The sequence below is a fragment of the Poecilia reticulata genome, chromosome 14 (assembly GCF_904066995.2).
Source record: "Poecilia reticulata chromosome 14, P_reticulata-male-v2, whole genome shotgun sequence".
NCBI lineage: Eukaryota > Metazoa > Chordata > Actinopteri > Cyprinodontiformes > Poeciliidae > Poecilia > Poecilia reticulata.
The window spans coordinates 22,087,037-22,106,328 of record NC_088843.1 but is presented as its reverse complement, the minus strand read 5'-3'; the positions used below and the strand labels follow the sequence as shown (position 1 = coordinate 22,106,328).

Genomic DNA, 19,292 nt, shown 5'->3' with positions numbered 1-19,292 from the left:
AAACTGAGAAAATAACAAATACGACTAAGATGAACCAGAACTGCAAGCAGTTATTAACAGGTTCCAAGAGAAACTCTAATTATTAGTAAAAAAAAAATCAGGCATTTTCTCTTTTCATATTATTTTATCTAACATGACAACCCTTATGCTGAAATTGATTCAGGATTTATCAAAGATGGTCAAAAGTTTAATCCCTCTAAAACATTCAGTTTCTTATTAGCTTCAGTTAGCTCAGATAAATTGTCCTCTTAGCTTAATTTAGCTTAGCAACATTTGCTAAAAAGTGAAGGTGTTAGCTTAGGTTAGCTTCCCACAGTTTTAATAAATAAGTAATTAAATGGTCCATTAACTTCGCTTAGCAAATCAATCTGTGTTAGCTTACATAAAAATAGCAAGTTGTTGCAAATAATAACCCGCTGCACCTTTAATATGAAATGTTTTTGCTTGTTTTATTTTATTTTTATTATATACAGCACTTTGAATTACCTTGTTGCAGAAAATGTGTGATAAAAATAAACTGCTTTGCCTGAAAGCTTTGCAGTATTTGTTTAATAAATCAGTAGAATACGCATTATTAGCTTAGCCTAGCTTAACTCTGCAAAATAACTTAATTACTTAAGGTAATTTAAAAAACATAATTTTAGCGTTATCTGTTATTTTACCTTTTTTGTCAGCTTAAGCTCCAGTGTTAGCCTCGCGCTAGCAGGAAGCACCATTAGCATCTGCGACATGTAGCCACCTATCAAGAATTTATGACAACTTTTGTACTGAAGAGTATTGAACCTTCATTACACAGTTAGTGTTTGCCTGCCCTTGGTATAAAAAGTAGAGATTTCCAATGTGATGCGTAGTTTAGCATTAACCTAAAGCTAACACAATTAGCATCAGTAATCTAGCAATTTAATTTCATATTCTGGAAAATTCAGTCATCCACCCGTCACATGTTTTCTGCTGATCTGAGATTTCCTGAAGGCTAAAGAGAGACTTTACAGATGATTTTTATGAGATAACGGAGGTTTTGATGTTCACTTCGTCCGTTCCCACTGGGAACGCTGAGACCCGATTGGAGCAGGAAGAGTTTTTCCATCTGTCTGAGGAGTGGCGGCCTGGGCATGCTGATCGCTCTGAGCAGGTCAAACATGTTCAGGATCTGCTCTGTGTGAAACCTGGAGAGCAGCACAACGGGCTGATGTTTGTTTTTATCACGTCTCCCTGCTGGTTTTCATTTAAAGTATTTATCCACATTCATAAAATCAGCTCAGGTTCTTATTTATTATCAACTAAAACACTTAGAACTGCTGAATGTTTTCATCTGGTAAGTGATCTCAAAGGAGCTGATTTCATTTCCACTTGCTTAGTTAAACAAAAGGCTTAGTGTACCAATAATTACACTTCACTGATCAGTCAGTAAAGCAGCAGAAAACCTTTCTACATTTAGATTTGCTCTGAGAAGAAATCCCAGATCAGGGGAATGTTCAGCAAACAATCTGGAGTCATGTTCCCCAGAAAAATAGTCGAGGTTCCACTGTCCAACGAAAACAGATGTTTATGATGGTTTTTTTTATGTTAAAAATTTATTCTGAATATATTTTAACACTGAAAGAGTGAGTAAAAATATACAGCATTAAAATTTCAGTGGTATCTTTTATCCAAATCCTGGTGACACATATTTGCCTCCGTATTGTGCGTCTCTGATCCTGCAGAGTCCCATCAGCTGCAGCAGAAACCCGGCTCTGTTTCTGCTGCAGCTCTTCCTTCCTTGATGATAATTGTTTGTTTGACAAATTGCCAGTAATAATGCGTCGGCGCCTCTGTTCTTACTTAAATAATTACCCTTATTCAGCGTCTTGTAGCCCACTTCCTTGTGCAAACACTGATATGCTGATATGCTGATTAGCCTTTTCGTCTTGTCCTCCGTCAGCTGCTTTCATTGGACTGGTTTGTTGCGTCCAGCTGTCTGTCCCAGTCCGTCCCTCAGTCTCAGGAATGGAAAAGTGTCTCTGCCAGCTGCTCTGTTTTATTTAAACGCCTTTAGTCAAAGTCCAAATTAAATCTGCTGGCTTTTCCTCAGGAGGGAGTGGGACGTTTAGGAGTTTTTATCTTCGTTGTCCCTCCGTCCCTCATCTCGTTACGGAAACGTCCCCACCGTCAGGTCGTCCTGACCTCTGACCTTCAGATGGTTTAACAAACGTCCAACTGGACCTGAACGTGACAGATACAGAAACAAAGCTCTGAAATCCTTCAATCTATCCAGAATGAAGACACAGTGGAAACTTACTGGGATGACTGGGAGGAATGGTGAGTTCTTCATCATCAATGCCAGAGGCTTCATTCAACGGGCCAGAAGAAAGTATTGTGGAAGGAAGATCATTCTCAGAGGTTGTGCTTGTGTCTCACATATTTAACTGAACTCTATCAACACAAATTAACCTGATTTTACTACTTAAAGGGCCAGTACCACATAAAATCCACTTTCTATCTTTACATCAAGGTTTTTCTCTCATCACAAACAAACCTGATTCTTTCAGGCATGTTTGAGAAATCCTTTAATCTCCATGGCAACCGTTCAGCTGTTCAAAACGTCTGGGTGGAACAAGCCCCGCCTTCGAGACACAGCTCCTCCCCCACTCAGCTCCTCAGACTGGCCAGTAGCAATCAGCAAACAGCTCATTCTCAGATCAACGCTGGTTAAAAACGTTAAGAGGGTTAATAGAGGAGCCATGTTGGCATGAGTTCCTGGAGGCGGAGCTTCAAGAAGAGTAGGAGCTTATTAAAGAGACAGAGGCCCAATTTCACAACGTTAAATTAGGATGTATATTTTTTTATGTCATATTTGAAATGAATAGCATTTTTAAAACAACTGAAGGAAACACAGTTATGCTTCTGCTTTCATGTTTTTACATTTCCCTCCACACAGCATGACACTTCCACCTCCATGCTTCACACCAGGTTTATGCTGAACATGTTAATTCACACCTAATCAGGTCTGGCTTGGTCCGGACCGGGTGTCGTTGCCATGGTTACCCGTAGCTTTACTCTGTTTGGAGCAGATCTGTCCCAGAAACGATCTGACCCCGTGGGCAGCCAGACCCACCGGGTACCGCCGCTGGGTTCCTGCGTTCTGCTGACTCATGGTTCTGAAGCGGCTTGTATCATTGTGGATTGTTGAAGCGCTCCAGTGTTCAGTTCACCTCACAGCAACACCAGCCGTTCATCTGCTCCCACTAATTACCAACAGCAGGAGCAGGAAGACGGAGCGGCCGAGGCGTCGCTGTGGCAGAATAAAGGAAGAGACTGGATTATTATAATGCTGATATGCAGCGCTAGCCGGCATATTAGCTCATCCTCCACTCTGATGGGCATGTAGCGCTGCAGTGGTGGGATTATGCAAATAGCAAATTGGAGAGGAAGGAGCCGCTGGTTTCCCTGCAGTTGACTTCAAAGCAGGAAGGAGAGGAGAAGGAATTAGAGCTCAGCTTAATCCCACCGGAGGAGGGAAAGGAGCCACGCTTATTAACGCACCAGCAGCCTCCATCAGAGACCTTAAACATGATGGAGGGATGAGGAGGAGCAGAGGAGGAGGAGGAGAGGTGAAGGAGAGGCAGAGAACCAGAGGTGGTGGAGGACGGACAGAACCAGATTCTGCTCCAGGTTCAACAGCTGCAGACGGAAACTAACAAACATTTCCTGAAAAGTTTCCTCCACCAGTGAGGATCCAGAGCAGTTCCTGCTGTTACCGAACCCTTAAAGGGCCAGCACCGTGGTTTACAGCCACATGGAGCCATTTTATAGCAATCAAGTAACTATTTTACCGTCAGCTTTTATAAAAATGCTGTTTATGTCTAATATGACTTAAAGAAATTTGGCTTTGTATTTTAACGTTATGAAATTGGGTCTCTGTCACTTTAAGAAGCTCCGCCTCCATGAAGTCATTCCAACATGGCTCCTCTATTAACCCTTTAATGTTTTTACCAGCGTTGCTCTGAGCAGCAGCTCCTATAATGAGCTCAGCAGTTTCACCAGCTGTTTGCAAATTGCTGCTGGCTACTCTTAAGGAGCTGAGACTCATAGGTGGGGCTAGGTCCACCTAGGTGTTTTGACAGCTGAATGGTTGCCATGGAGATTAGAGGATTTCTCAAACATGAAAGTATAAAAGCAACACTGCAGGTAAAAACATTATAACATGATGGAAATATTTTTTAAAAGGTAATATTTTTTAATGTGACACTGGCCCTTTAAGTCAGTGATTGGTTTCATCCTCATGTTGACCATCAATGCCAGTTTAGAGTAGCAGGACAAACTGCTAATGGTTCCAGCGTCATCAAGTTACGGCACAGCACCGCTATCTGGATGATCTGAGTCTGAATCCAAAAGGCGGTGCAGATTACATTTACTGTTCCACTAACTGTGCGGGAAAGAGATTTCTGAGTGGGACAGAAAACCAGCCGGGCTGCTGCTGACAATATTTTTGTATTAAAAGCAAAATTAAAAACACCATGAATAAACTTTAATGTGCTTGTTATTTCACAAACAAAAATAAATTTCAACAGCCAGCCAACAGCCTGAAAACCATCAGCAGCCATCGATACTTATGGCCACTGATGGCTGGCTGTTGGACGAGCAAAGAAAAAAGAATATTCGCACAATTATTTTTTGACCTGAGTAAAAATTATCTGCTCTAGGCAAAGTGTGGGTGAGCATTTGGTCCGGACCCGTTAACGAACATGGGCCCGATGTCTTTTTTCTTTTCATCCCAACGCCGACTGGAAAAACGTCGGCAAGGTTCTATAAATACGGCATTTGGCCCAGACAGGGGAGGATTTACTGGAGTGGCAGTTGCCACCCCAAATGAAAACCTTGCCACTCCTGTTGCTACCCCAGTTGGCGACTATGAATTCAATAAATAGTTATGGGAAATTGGACATTAAGCACATGAATCTCCTTTTTCCGACAACATTGAATGCAACACAATGTAACCTGACACCTACTGCTAAGTAGCGGGAAGTGCAAGAGAAGGACAGAGCGCGAGGCAGCATGGATATAAATAAGATGGATATCAATTACTGGACTGGACATTACGTGACTTATCTTGCGCCACACATGCGCCATTGCTGTCCATTGAGTCAACATTATGGGTGGTCAGAAAATACCACAATCACGCAAAGAATCTGAAAAATGGACGCAATATTTAGCGGTTAATTCAACCCTATGACTTAGATAACAAGGGCTTCAGATTTAACAGGTGAGGAAAAAGTTTTAACTTAAAGAAAACATTGAACAAGTGAGCAGTGGGTCAGTTATGCTAGGCTAACTGTTGCTAGCAAGGGCGTAGGAACGAGTGTCGTTGAGGGGGACGTATATCGGAAACCTGACAGATCAGTAAATAGCTTGAGCAGAAATGTCAAACAATTATGCCATCAACACATCAGTAATACGTTACTCTAATCTGACCCTTGTTTCAGTAACAAGCACTGGTCGAAAAGTGGGATTTTTGACCCTGTATTCTGACGCAAATGCAGCTAGTCAGCGATGGATATCGACAGCAATCGACAGTTGGCGGGGCAGCGCAGTTTCGCCGGGCGCAGTCGAATGCTGAATCCTACAAGGGGGGAGGAGGGGTGGGGAGGTGTGGGAGCGGTGTTAACAGGTTAATGACTACTTATGTGAATAGCAACAGGAGACCCACGTGAATTGTCAGTCACTGGAAGAAAAAACAATGACATCACAATTCATTACTGACATGTGATGGGTTGGTAGATATCTCCCTATTGGACACACTAGACCATTATAATTACAGGCCTGGTTAAGCCCCTCCCTAATAAATTATAAAAAATAACCCAGAAATAAAAATACACCAAGCACAAGGCATAAGTTTATATTTTAAATTTTTGTTGAAAAAGAAATATGTACATACATCATATAACACACATCTACAAATAAAGAAACCACACATAAAATAACACATCTATAAATAAATAAAAAACTTCAGTTAAAAAAAAAAAAAAAAAGATTACAGCACAAAATGCTTGTCTACTTCTGGGCCGTGTGGTGGTGGCTTTCTTTCTGAGCATGATCCAACATACAAACGCTTATGACGCAACATGCTGTATTTAGGGTTAGCATCAAGTGGAGCAGAGGTTGCCGAGCTCCTGGCTGCGGAAACTTGGTGGTCTCACAATCCAGCCCGATACACCCTCGAAGACGCCATCCTCTTCATCAGACATGAGGTCAATGGTGACACCTTCCCAAAAGGAAATCTCCTCTGCTGCCAGGACGCTCTCCCTCGCCTCCAGCAGCTGTTGACACAGAACAGACATTAAGTCATAAAGAATCTTTATGAAAACATATTGTTGAAACTATACTGACATTTTAAGTGTCTTGGTTTAGAAACACCAAAAATGGGGAGGTGTAATCCATTTGTCATTGAAAACTATGGCTATGTGGTAAAGTATCAACTCCTGAATATCATGTGAATAAATATGATATTTAACAAAACATTGATAAAAGCACTTAAGTGATTTGTCATTAACCATTGAGGCTACATTAAAATTATTGCACACCATCTTGTCCCAAAATGTTACAGCTTCTTATGAAAATGTAATGTTATTTTTCTTTTCACTGCTGATTGCATTCATACACACATATATACAAACATGCATGCAAAGCTGATGCATTTGAAGCAATTGTGACATCTCTAGTAATAAATCTTGCCTGCTTCTTTCTTTAGCTACATCTGGATGACTGGCAGTAGGTCCTGGATGCAGCTGAAAAACATTTTTGTGGATTGTCAATATATAGCATAATTACATTATGTACATAAACAATGTTGAAGCATAAAATATCAACATTCTAAAATGGTAGATACTCACACAGTTGCATCTCTGTCCTCATCACGGACGTCAGAACGTTCCAGAAGAGTCTGATTGACACAAATGTGACTCTCATTCTGTGGAGTCTGTGGAAATAAATGTCAAATTAAAAAAATATTGTAGCAAATATATCGCTTTCTCAAAAATACGCAAGTAAATAAGTTAAAATTATTCTCAATCAGCCATTGTACAGTCGGGAATCAACGCAGTGATTATACGGCTTCATGACTTCGTCCTCAGATCCGTCCTCCATTTTGTAGATCTTTACTGCGTTACACACTCTGCCTTGCTGTACTGCGTTACAACAAAATAAATAAAATAACGAGAAGATCAGTTTTCCTTATAAATATGTGAGTGTTCACTATTCACTAAATGCAGTGGTGGGAAGTAACGAAGTACAAGTACTTCGTTACTGTACTTAAGTACAGTTTTCGTGTATCTGTACTTTACTTAAGTAGATTTAATAATGGGGACTTTCTACTTTTACTCCACTACATTTTACAGTAAGTATCTGTACTTTCTACTTCACTACATTTCTACAAACTGTCGCGTTACTCGTTACATCCAAGTCGCGTTGCTCTTTTCTTCCGTTAAAATGTGACGTTCAGGGATTTAAGGTGGCGCCGTAAAATCCGAGCAATAACGTGACTTAGTGTCTGTTGTCACCCATCGGCTCCACCTTTACTCGCACGCGGAGCTCCAGACATGCGCAGTGGTTTCCTCTGAGCGGGAGGAGATGTTTGTCTATAATATAATAGCGCTGCATAAATTGATATGTAAAATCAGCAGCGCATCGCTTTGACAGACGTAGAACTTCGTCCAACTTTTAGCGTCACTTGGAAGGAAAGCTTAAAGAAAGGTAAGATCTGTGCTAGCAAAGCTAGCTGTACTGAGACACATGTTGCATTTGATGAAAAAAAGTTGTCACTCATGCGCTGAATTATTGTGTGGAGGTGTTGACTGAGGTGTCGCATTTATGGGACAACGCTGTGACCAAAGTCTGCAATATAGTGATATGACATTCAGGAACGATCCGATTCTTCTGGACGGATCTTTACTAAGTCCTAAGGACTGAAGCCTCACTGAGAGCCATTCTTTGTTCTTGTGTACACTGCGGTACACAGTGTGCGGTAGACATTCATTTAATCGCTGAATAAGTAAAAGTTGAACGTTGGACAGTGTTCATAGTTGAACGTTATTTACCGTTAATTGCGATGTTTCAGTTGTGGTTTCTGACATATGCAATATGGGCAACCGCCCAGGGCGTTATTTTTCTAGGAATAGCAGGAGACCTCTGCGGATTGTAGCACAGCGATGAAAGCAAAACAGAATGAAGTGAGTTTTAATTGATACTGGTTAAATATATTTCAGCTCTAAGTATTTAATATCTAGGTGTTTTTATGGGAATGTGGATCTTTCAGATCAATCTGAAAACCAATTTTGATAGGTAAACTTAATGTTATTGTGTCATTTAACGCGGGGCGCTGGTCTTGGTCTCGGGTTCGGTGGTCTTGACTACAACTCTGCTACATGGCTCCTTGGTTGCATGTCCTCCACCCCGCCCACACCTTCTTTACATCCCCTTTCAGTTAGATTTCTTTCTAAATAAATGTGACTAATGAAGTTCATGCTATGTTAGGACAGGAGACAAAATGTTTCCATCCCTGAAATTATGATTCATAGAATCACATATCTAAGACTAAACTGTTACAGAGAATAAACACAATAAGAACATGTTTAATCTGTGGTAATGTTAATTAAAATGGCACATTTCTGATGTATTAAAATTAAATGCGATCGGCACACTTTATGATATTAGCGATTAGGTAATGCATTCAGCGAGTACTTTTACTTTTAATACTTAAGTATTTTTAAAAGCCAGGACTTTTTTACTTTTACTTAAGTACAATGTTAATGTGGTACTTTGACTTTTACTTAAGTACATTTTTGACGGTGTATTTGTACTTTTACTTAAGTACATTTTTTGAGTACTTTCTCCACCACTGACTAAATGTGAAATCATAACTTACTGAATTTCTCTTCTTCCTGGTCGACTTCGTAAGAGCTCCTCGGCACCGTGGTCTGAGGTCTGGCTGGTACGGCTTGGCCATTTTTCAGGTCTGAAAAAATAAAAGAAGATGCGAGTATTTTTAAGAGTTCAGAACATCACATGTAATAGAGACTACAATACAAAATCTCACCCTACACTTGTTTCGGCATTAAGAAAACGACAGACCACTTTCTGTAAGAAACAAACAAAGCAACTGGCCTTGCAGTGGCCTTTCTTACCGTGAGTCCGGTCTTGTTGGACCGCCGCGGTGTCATCTGTTGTTTTCCGCTTAATATCAAAACGATACTGAAAAGGTATCCGTAAAATAGGACTTTTTCCACCATTTCACACAACGCACGTGTATTTTCGTTCATGTTGGTGTAGGCAGTTAGCACTTGTTACCACCAGTGCAAATCTTCCTCTGGAGTTTAATGGCGGCTGCTTGACCGACTATGAAAGCGCATTACTGCCACCAACTGGACTGGAGTATTAAATGTAAGTTGACAGAAGAAAATACATTCTAAAAGTTATTTTTTCAAAAGTTACGTGACAGTATATTTTATTTTTATTATAATTAATTATATGTTTATTTACTCAATTCTACTTTGAGCTGTCTCCTTTTTAGTTTATACAGAATATGATTCATAATCCGTGACTTATATTTAATGCTTAACTAACAAAACTTTAAAAAAAGAATACAAATGTTTATACTCTATCAGAAGGTATCACAAACTTTCAACCATTTTGTTCTTCAATTTAAACTTGAGAGTTAAGCAACTGAATACTGAAAAATCTGTAGTTTCTTAAGTCCTGTATTGTGACGTGGAATGACCACTACCACTCCAATATAGCACGACTCTGGGTCTTTAAAGCAATCAGTGAACATTAACTTTAGTTTGAATATTATTCACAAAAATACTTTATGTACAATCTACCACTCTGGAACATGGTTTTTATTATTATTTTTGATTAAGTTGTGCAATTCCTCTCATCACAAGATAAATCTTCAGATAGGAGGAATGTCAAAGTAAGATCACGATTCACAAAAGTCTATTGTATGTAATCATGCATATTCTTTTATATCATCAATTCAACCAAAACTAAGTTTTTCAGTGCTCCTAACACACATGTAATATATATTTTAATGGATAAGATAGATTGTTTTCTCCAAACATACTTCTTTATGGTGAACAGAAATTAAAAAGGATTAGCTACAAAATGAATAAGAGGTCAAAAGACGGTGCTCAACAGTTGATTTGCATTTGCATGGCACTCAGCAACTTCATTTAAATACGAAAACCTCTGCTAGGCACAAGGGGAGGGGGGAGATAGGGGAACATGGACACACAGCGTTTTTGACCATTTTTGGCTGTGTTTGACTCTGACTAAAACCTCTTGCCGAAAGCCCTCAATCTCCATGCGTACGGCAGAACAAGGTGTCAATAGCTGACGAAAATCCCATTTTTCGTCCTGTGAAGTATTCTAACGTTACTATTTGCTATCCAATAATCAGATTAAAGTTATGCATAGCATAATGACCGTCATTCCAGGATGAACACTCACTTTGGAATTTGCCTCACAACTAGCAAGCTACATACCAGAGGAGGGGACTGACTCGAGTCACATGACTTGGACTCGAGTCGTTAAAATCACGACTTGAGACTTGACTTGAAAAAATGCTCAAAGACTCGGACTTTGACTTTCACACCATTGACTTGGGACTTGACTCGACTTGAAGCTGTTTACTTGAAAAGTCTTGATATTTTTTACTTAAAGTCTTAAAATTTAAAACACATTATTTATAAAGTGGCGTCATTAATTAATTTCACTCATTCTGTAGACCGTCCCTCTGTTTCTCCTCTCCTCATGTCTGTATGTGTGCGTAGCTGTAGCTCAACCAATCAAATTAACAGGATTTGGACATTTAAAAAAACGCGGCGACGCTGCAGAGCTCAGGGAACGAAAGACGAAATAACCGCTCGAATATGCTGCCGCGAGTAATTTCTTTTGGCTACGTAGGTTATGAACTTTCGAATAAAAAAACGAACTGCAGCTTGTAAAACATGCAAGAAGAGAATATCGGATGGAGATGCCACGACGTCCAACTTTGTCCGGCATTTGAAGCTTCACAAAGATAGTAGGTGGCCCTTTTCTTTTGCTGTAAGACAGTTGACTTTAGCTAACTTCGTGTTAGCATGTGTACTCCGGGTTAAGTTGGTGAAGATTTACCATAAATCCGGTCCTTCAAATGCCTCCACAAATAATGTGCACCGTGTTATTAGCTCAGGAAGCCGGTGGATAGTGAGCGGGGCTCCGGAACAGAAAGCAGATTCTGGACCTGAACTCAGGGAACAGAGTCTCTCTGTCCCATCATGATGATGAGCCGGTCTAGTATCAGCTAAGGACGGTTGGTGTATTTGAAGACATCTACGTTGGGAAATTATATTGACAATATATTGTTTACTGCAGTCAGTGCATTAAGTCAACTGTTTTTGACTTAATGCAAATGCACTGACCGGCGTAACTATCTGTCACATGTCGCACAGAACCCATTTCCAAGTATTATAGCTTTGCTGGAAAACAAATACAATAAAAAAAATCCCGTTTTTTTTGGCCATATTTTAAACATTTCTGTAAAAATAAAAATTGAACAATCTCACTGACCCTGAATATAGCACTAAGTGCGATAGTTAACTGAGTAAGACATAAAATAATGAGCTCATTTTGTGTTTAGTGATTCTGACCAGCTTGATTCACACAACATGTTTTTATTAATATTGAGATGTGAAATTGGCTGTAGATTTAACCCACTTGGCCTGACAGATATTTATTTTACCATCACATCAAAATTCAAAACCACTCCACTTTATTTGCAATGATTTAGATTTTTTTCATGTGGTTTATTTGTTAAAACAGACCAAATACAGTGAATTTTGTGTTTAGAATATCTGGCCCATATTTACGTAGGACTGAAACTAGCATACTTAGAAATAAAAGCAGAAAAATAAATGCACCAGACCTTCCTGAGTTTACTTGTGATAACTTCATATATACTTATTTCATTTTTTGAAAACTTTTTTTTATTAAATATCAAGTTTAACAGAACTGCGCAATAAAGAGGTCCAATTTAAAAATGTTTTTTATACTTTGTGTTCAGCTGCACATGTTCTATCATTTGAGATACAGATTTTAAAAAGAACAAATGGTCTATTATTTGAATTTTATGTATAATTCCAAATTATATAAAAAAATAAAATAAAAACGACTCGAAATGACTTGAAATTAAAGGTTCCTGACTTGAGACTTGACTCGACTTTTGCCTGTCTTGACTTGAGACTTGACCGTCTTGACTAAGACTTGAGGACAGAGACTTGAGTGACTTGCAACACAGTGACTTGGTCACACCTCTGGGTTCTTCACCTGTTCATCAGCTTTATTGTACTTTTATTGCAGCGCATTGCAGCCGCTACAATTCCTAAAAGTTAGACAAGCGACAAAAACTGAAGTAATCATCAAACTACGGCTCCTACAGCATATTTAAAATAAAACGATTGACCAATATAAGATAAATTTGCCCCTTCTTGCATCTTGACAGGACTAACAGAAATAAAATTGTTTATAGATTTGTATCACTGAGAATTTATCAAACATCAGTTTTCTCCTCTTTTTTTTATATCTGATAACAAATGATGGCGCTACGAATATTTTTGTGACAGATTTCTGCTCGTCCTGCATTGGGATAAAATGGTTTTCTGGACATAACTCAATGAATCACATAGTGACTAATAGGTGGTGTCCAATCCAGTAATATATCAATTAGCAGGAGTATGAAAGACATAAAAATAATTAACTATACTATACATGAAGCTCATTTTGAAACATCCATCCATTTTCTTTAACCCTTGTCCCTCAGTGGGGTCGGGAGGGTTGCTGGTGCCCATCTCCAGCTAACGTTCCGGGCGAGAGGCGGTATACACCCTGGACAGGTCGCCAGTCTGTTGCAGGGCAACACAGAGACACACAGGACACACAACCATGCACACACACACTCACACCTAGGTGCAATTTAGACAGACCAATTAACCTAATAGTCATGTTTTTGGATTGTGGGAGGAAACCGGAGTACCCGGAGAAAACCCACGCGTGCACAGGGAGAACATGCAAACTCCATGCAGAAAGACCCCAGGCTGGGAATTGAACCCAGAACCTTCTTGCTGCAAGGCAACAGCTCTACCAACTGCGCCACTGTGCAGCCCCTCATTTTGAAACAATGCAAGTTAAAAACAATATTTTGCAACAAGTAAATTAAGTTCAATGTTAGGTCTGTGTAAGTTAAGCGTGAGAATGTAATTTAACAGCTTTTATATGTTAAATTTTAAACACAGAAAACTGTTAAATTATGGAAAAAATTCCCCTGGAAATTCCGTAAAAAAATTAAAAATGTACTGGCAGAAAATTACCAGGACATTTTCCTGTTTTTTTTTACGGAAAAAGTTGAACTAAAATACTGTTAAATTACGGAAAACGTGACAGAAATTCTGTAAAAAAAAAAAAAATGAAAATATCCAGGCAAAAAGTTATCAGGACATTTTCTGTTTTTTTCTTTTCTTTTTTTTTTTTCCAGAATTTCCATCAAAATATTTTCCATTATTTAACAGTTTGTGTCAAATAAACCAATATTTTGTTAACCCAAAACTGAAATTATCTGTCTTTTTTACTCTGTCTTTTGTGATATATTCACAAACTGTTTTTAAAAAAAACCTTTGACATTTCCAAATACTTTTGTCTTCCAAACCATTGAAGTCTGCATTCTATACCATATATTAATTATAGTGTAAAATATATTAAAGTTAATGTATTTAATATGTTCTTAGCATAATTTTGAAACAAAACTAAATTCTAAGTCTACAGGAAATGTAGTTGTAGAACACGAAAAACTTAGTTTGAAAGTAGTTCATGCAAAGTGATATAAAAATGAAACCATTCGACAAACAATTTGCAGATTTTATTTAGCAATTTAAGACCATAAATTGACGTCATCTTGTCTTTATAACTAACCTTTGCTATTATACATGAAGAGTTAAACATATTCTTGAGCTTGCTAATGTTTATCTTCTGTACATCAGAACTAATTTATTGCATTTTACTATACAAATTTCAACGTATAAATTAAATGTAAAGCAATCTTGACTCTACTCTTTGTAGTCAAACAATTTAGTTAATTACTATAAGATGGAACATACAAAAAATTGCTTTGGAACACGAAAATCATAGTTGTAAACAGGACCAACAAAATTCAAAATGCTGAAAAATAAATGAAATACAGGTATAAATATTTTGTTAAAAATCAAATGCTACATAAACCCAGCCTAATGCCAAAGACAGTGGATTCATGAGTGTGTGCTCTCATTACCTCTAGTCACTGTGAACATAAAACAAAACAGTCCATTTTATGTTTATGTTCTGCAAAAGAAGGTTAATCCAACTCTTAGGTCCAGTTACCGAGAGCTTGAAATGTTCTGAGACCAGTTCTTGTGCTTCGCAAAGGTTCTTAGTGCACCAGGTTTGATGAGATGACCAATCACGTTTAAACTTGAAAAGGCTCAAATTTTCCATGGATTCCCAGTCATTCAGTTCATTAAGGGACTTGAACCATTTTGGTGGAATGCAAAGCTGCTTCTTCATCTTCGTTTGCATCGTGAGTCGACCTCGTTCAGGGTTTGTGCCCAGAAAATCTCTAAACAAAGAGAATGGATACTCAAGTTTAACACAGAAACACTTCATGTTATAAACATACTTTTTACAAAACGCTTCTAAATTACATTACAGCAGCACATCACCGTGCTCATCAGCGTCTTACCAATTGCTAATAGCTCTTTCACAAACAACAACATTGAGTAATTTTGATTAATTCTGACAGATAAAAAAAAATCTACACTAGGAGTGTGTCAATTGCAGATTTCTGGCCAATCTTTAAAAATCTGACTGGTCAATTCTGATTTTGGCCGACACTGATCGTCTTGTCTAAATATTGCTAGATGCAGAAAACGTTAGTGGGTTGGCAACAGTGGGGTGACTATTGATAACTGCAAACATGGAGACATGACCTGGTGGGCTGGTCTATCAGTCAAACGTCTCTAACAGGAGAGGAAAGCGGTTGATTTTTAGATCTTTGTTGAGGTAGATAAGATCAGCGGATGAAATCACTTTATGTATTGGCGGATCACCAATCTTCAAAATTAAGGATTTGGGGAAGATTTATTGGTGCACTCCTAACATACACAATACACAAATATTTTTTTTTTTTGAGAAAATAAAAGCATACACTGATTTTTGCATATTTGTTAAAATAAAGTCACCATGTCATGATTTCATGTTATGAGACGTATAATTTGTGAAAATAAAAACTCCACTCCCCCTGAGCTACTATTTCCATCTGAAGAAATCCATCACTCCCAACCAATCAGAGACAGGAGGATAGTCTTAGCACTGTCAATCAACTTACCATTACAGGAAAACCGCTTATCCACTGTCATTGGTGTCCATGATAACTAACCTTAATATTAATGAGAGGATCAGGGAAAAGTGGGATGAGCAGCACCACAAGAGTTTGTGATTAACATGCCAAGACCTGCCGCGTGGCTCTGACTGTTTGAATTCAGTTAGCACTGGCTAACAGAAGAGCTACACAACACAGTGATAGCTTCAACAAATATATAAAAAATAATATCATAAGTTATATAGTGCTGCATTAGACATTATTAGAAAGACACATAACAAAACATTACGCCTATGTTATTGTAGAAAACACCACACACTTCTTAATTTAAACTAAAGGTTTAACAGGTTGAGTAAAACAAAAACAAATGTACACACCTATTATAAAGATGCCTACTTGCTTTCCAGGAAAAGTTCAGGAGTGTCTGGATGCAGCTGTTGAGGAGAGAAAAGTAACCATACAAGGAGAAAGAAATATAAACACCAAAACATGCAAGTCTTCCAATAATTAAATCAATTAGTTTAGTTTTTTTTAACAATAAAATGAAATCATTTGTTCTGACAACAAATTTAGAACAGTACTATTTATATAGTTTTAAGCTAAGCTACAATAACCGATAATGAGTTTGCAAGCAGGCATTTCAGTAAAAACTCCCAATTGGAAGAATTATTTTTGCAAATGTCACTTTTATTTACTCTCAGTGATGTTTGTTCCTATTTCAGAAATAGGAAAATTAACTATCTGTATGTACAATCCATTGACTTACAATTTATATGAGGCAAGAAGCTTCTGACCCACTGTAACAGTTTATCAACCAAACCTAATCTCAACATGCCTGATTAGAGCACCGAACATGCAACAAATTTAACGCTGACATAGACTGGGGTATGGACACGAGCCGTCGCCACCCCAGTCTTTCCGTCGTCCCCTGGTCTAACGGTTTCCCTCCACCCCCACATTACGTTCGTTTGGCTGTCCCTGGTCTAATGGCTGCTTCCGCTCCCCCCAAGTTTACGTTCGTTTGTCGTTCGATCCCACCATACTCCCCACCAAATATTCTAAAATATGGGAAATATTTTAGAATATTTCCCATATTCTAAAACCCCAAACTTGAGGAAAGTATATTTACCGAAGTTAAAAGGCCACCGGGTTTTATGTTAACAACCGGAACATCAAATCATGTTTAGCAAATAAGACAACTGCAGCTTGATATTTTTAAAAAGCAGGATTGAGACATAAGTAGCATGACGCCATGAACGGCTGCTTTCACGCGCCCAGTTCAGTTTGACTTGAAAAAATGGCTGGTACTTTTGAGTTCAGTAAAATACATGAATAGTAATACAGCAATCATCGCGTTTTACTTTTATAATACACAAGCAAACATAGCATTGTAAAAATAATATATACCTTTTTTGTAAAAAAAAAAAAAAAAGACTGAAAAATAGTTTGCAATTATAGACTGTGCCAGGAGTCAAACAAAGTCAACTACAAATATTTCAAAACATTATTCACAGAAAAGAATGACCGTCATGCTAATCCGGGTAAAGTAGCTGTGCGCTGTTTTACCTGCTATCTGATCCTCCATATGTCTTTTTTACTGCAGCGAGCCTCGATGTAGCCAAACTCCGTCAAGTATGGCATTGTTTTTATGTCGTATTAGCTTCATTGTGTTGATGCATTTTGACCTGCTTCAATTTTCCGCCGCAACACTCAAACGTCCCCATTCACTCAGTGCGTTATAGTTCCACATCGCTTAGGATTTGTTGCTGTGCTTTTGCACAGAGTGAAGGAAAGAGGAGACCAGCTGCACAGGCAGGCTGCAAAATGAGATGCAGGTGATCGGTATAAGCAACAAGAGTCAATGATCACCGATCATGCACTTTTTCACGAAAATCGGCCAATTATGATCGTTGACCGATCGATCGGCACACCTCTAATCACAACCTATGATGTATCAGCACAAGAATACACGTAGCGCTGTGATGTAATAGGCCTACAAATCAAATGTTCTGACGATCTGTGCTACCTTGTCACTTTGTCTTAACGGACCACTTCTTTCAGTAACGAGTAATTCAAGGAGTTACTATTTCAAATCCAGTAGTCAGATTAAAGTTACTTATCCAAATCACTGTTCGTTACTATTCTATGTAATTTTATTTCCTCTACGTGTCTTGGGGAGCGACCACCGTTACTATGCGACACTTGTCAGCAGCGACAGAAACGTAAACAATGGAGGAAGGAGAGAGATGCGCATTTTGTTGCTGGACAATCAGGAACTATTGAGTTTCTGTCAAGTCCGATTATTACAAGTGACTTGGGGCTTGTTTTTTTTCTAAAGTTGTGGTTTGTGGTGTTTCTGGGCTTGTTTTTGAACATGAATTTGTTCATTTGGGCTTGGAAATAAGCAGAGACACATAATGAGACCCAGATGTTGTCTGACATCCAGGTAGTTTTAGTCAGGCTCTCCCTGTTCACCATTTCCCGGATGAACAGGGAAATGTTCATCTGTGTCTTTGTTAATATCCAGGTAATATAAATACATGTATAAATGTAAATATAAAAATATATTTATTGCCGGTACTAGCCAAACAGGCTTAAATTTCTAAGCCTGTTTAGAAATTTAACAGGTACCTGGTACTTGGTACCTGTTACCTTCTGCACCAGGTATTCTATCCCTTTGTTTTTCTCTTTCTCCCTTATTTTGATATTTGTCATGCTCTGCCAGATAAGTTATTAATGCTTCTATTTGCTCACCGTGCGTAATCCATGTCCTGATGCCCCACTTTGGATCATATTTTTCCCTTTCAAGTTCACCCTCCATCTGTTTAGGCTCAAAATTTAGGCTCAAAAATCACCTTTTCTCTTTTTCTGTTTTTTTTTGGCAGTTTTGCTCGCACAGCGGCGAGGAAATCAAACCCAGCAGACAAAATCAAAAACCTCCCACAGATTATAATTTCCCAATGTTGACCATGGTTTTAAAACACATTGCAATAAACAGAAAAAAGTATAATTAAACGCGTAACGTCTGCTCAGAGGCAGAAGCGCACACACACAGCTGACAGATACACAGAAATGGATCCACACTTTCAGCTCCTATTTTTGTCCTCTTTTATCCCTTATTAATTCACTTATTACTCTTTAGAGGATCAGACCACAATCGACCTTTATCTTATTCTCTTATCTCTTTTTTCCTATGAAGGACCGCTTTCATCGCATTTCGCGTCTCTCATGCAAAGTCTCAGATTGGCTGTCCAGTTCTTTTCCGAGGGCAGTACTCACCGAGGATAAAACCGACAAAACCTAGCCTTTCCCTTCCCCGTGTCCGGCAGTAGGGGGGAGCGGCTAACTCCCACTGCAAGCCAATCGCCCTTTTTACTTTAACTCTAAAGTTTTAACTTTTAAACTCTTTACTCTTAACTTTTAACTTTGACTAACTTTACTCCTATGAACAACTTGAAACATTTAGACAGACCAGTCAAAAGCAGTACAAACAACAACTTAGACAACTCAGTGACAAGCAGACAAACCTGGGAGACAGTACAGACAACGGCTGATAACTGAAATTTATACAGACCTGAGAAACAGTACTGAACTGGAAAAGCGCCAGAAAAAGACGGGCTGTCTTTTTACACGACATTTTTATATGGTGTATATTAAGGAACAAGTGTCCTTACCTTTCATGTGGGCCCTACACCAGAGTACTGTTTCGGAAAGTCTGCACCTGAACAGCCAGTCCAATATCCGCTCATGTATCAACACAAAACCATCCTCCGCTACCAAGTGTTGGGAATGGAAATCCCGATCGATGAATCATAATTTGTATTAACACACGGAGGCTGTGGCTCACTGGGACTGCACTAGCTGGAAGCCTAGT

At 38.7% G+C, this 19,292-nt stretch overlaps 2 long non-coding RNA genes across 3 annotated transcripts; both read right to left on the bottom strand.

The window, feature by feature from the left end:
- Positions 1–5,859: 5,859 nt before the first annotated feature.
- Positions 5,860–11,416, bottom strand: LOC145554924 (uncharacterized). 2 transcript variants are annotated; one of them, XR_014090980.1, is made up of 4 exons: positions 9,159–11,416; positions 8,900–8,989; positions 6,870–7,163; positions 5,860–6,764 (listed from the first exon to the last, which is right to left on the bottom strand). It is a non-coding gene; the product is annotated as an uncharacterized LOC145554924 (long non-coding RNA). The 2 variants fall into 2 exon arrangements; XR_014090979.1 differs by having other exon boundaries at positions 8,900–11,416.
- A 2,462-nt stretch (positions 11,417–13,878) lies between these two features.
- Positions 13,879–19,292, bottom strand: LOC145554948 (uncharacterized). The gene is made up of 3 exons (XR_014091007.1): positions 16,985–19,292; positions 15,796–15,852; positions 13,879–14,656 (listed from the first exon to the last, which is right to left on the bottom strand). It is a non-coding gene; the product is annotated as an uncharacterized LOC145554948 (long non-coding RNA).